Genomic DNA, 1,755 nt, shown 5'->3' on the forward strand with positions numbered 1-1,755 from the left:
CCTTGTTGTGGATGCAGTAAACACAGTCTATCAACAGAAAAACAAAACAAGAACCCCAAAATTCCCCTTTTTTTTTTTTGTTTTTCTTTTTTTTTTTTTTTTTTCTCCTCTCCCCCTTTCCTCCTCCCCAGCCCACATAAATGGTGTAACACACATTCTGACACTGAGCAATAGTAAAGTTCTCTCTTTGGTCCTATCGTTCAAAAGCTCAGAATATTCACTTTTCCAGCATTGCCCAGCTGAGTGGCGCCAAGATCCCCCACTTCTCGTTCGTTTGGGTTCTTTTTCCTTATTTTTTATTTTTTTTTTTTTTCTGTTGTCGTTGTCGTTGACGAGAGCCTAGATTTTCTTTGGCTAGTTAAGAGTGGTTGATGTTCAGGGTACTATGTGAAAAAGCACAGCGCTGGTAGGCAGGCTTATTCCGATTTGGTTTGGGTATTTTTTAGTTGAATAATATAAATTATTTAATCTTCCATAACATATTACAAGAAAAAATTGGTGTCTTCCAGATAGCTGTCGTGATAGATTATAAATGCATTATCTGCAGTGAAAATTCTGAACTCATCCCTTCTTTTGTAGGAGTAAGAGAATATAAATATAATTAGCGACGTAACACACTTGTCTTAGGAAGTAGGAGGACTGGTCACCATCAGGTCTTTGGTCTGCTTTTTTCCAACTGGGCAAACGGACCTTGTGTGATGGGAAGAGAGCAGAGGAGAGACGTGTGCCCTGGTAGCATCTCGCACCTCTGGGGACAAATGATAATGCTCCCCATCAGCCACGTCTTGGGGCTGTGCGAGGGAGAAGGTGGCTCCTTCCTTGCATGCAACCGTTTGCAGGCAGAAGTGTGCTGGGCAGCTGGTGAAGAAAGCAAGGAGATGTCCAAGGGTTGGTTCTAAGAGCTTCTCCAGGTCCAGGAGTTGGTCTGAAGAGCTTCTCCAGGTCCAAGGGTTGGTCTGAAGAGCTTCTCTAGATCCAGAGGTTGGTCTGAAGAGCTTCTCCAGGTCCAAGGGTTGGTCTGCAGAGCTTTTCTAGATCCAAGGGTTGGTCTGAAGAGCTTCTTCAGGTCCAAGGGTTGGTCTGAAGAGCTTCTCTAGATCCAGGAGTTTGTCTGAAGAGCTTCTCTAGATCCAGGCGTTGGTCTGAAGAGCTTCTCCAGGTCCAAGGGTTGGTTTGAAGAGCTTCTCTAGATCCAGGGGTTGGTCTGAAGAGCTTCTCCAGATCCAAGGGCTGGTCTGAAGAGCTTCTCCAGAGTCTGGTGGTGTGGAGAAAGATGGGTGGCTGGTCAATGGAGAAGAGTCTCTGAGGCAGGGCAAGGAGGAAAGATGGGTGGCTTCACCTTGCATTCACACCTTTGGCAGGGCTGAGACCAAACCATGATGCCTCCATGGTGATTAAGGTGGCACCCCGTTCTTTGGGTTACAGCTGGGCTTGGAGACGCAGGACAAACGTTCATCCAGGCACAAATCCTGCAAAGATAGAGAAAGGCTGGAGAGGAAAATGATGTCCAGCTGCTCTGCTTGGTGAGCATGGAGAAGCAGGGGGAAGAGGAAGCAATAGCAATAAACACGTCGCCTTCTTCATGGAAGGCACCTGAGAAAAGGTGAGAGCGAGGAACGTGATCCACAGTTGACGTGGACCAGGCTGGAAGACAATAGGCCTGCAGAGGCTGTGGGTTTTGAGGTTGTTTCAGGGAGTTTTGGCCTACCCAAGGGCACGAGGACGTGAAGCCGACCACAGCCAGTGACTTCCCAC

Source organism: Calidris pugnax, unplaced genomic scaffold, assembly GCF_001431845.1.
Source record: "Calidris pugnax isolate Ruff unplaced genomic scaffold, ASM143184v1 scaffold275, whole genome shotgun sequence".
In the NCBI taxonomy this organism is placed as follows: Eukaryota; Metazoa; Chordata; class Aves; order Charadriiformes; family Scolopacidae; genus Calidris; species Calidris pugnax.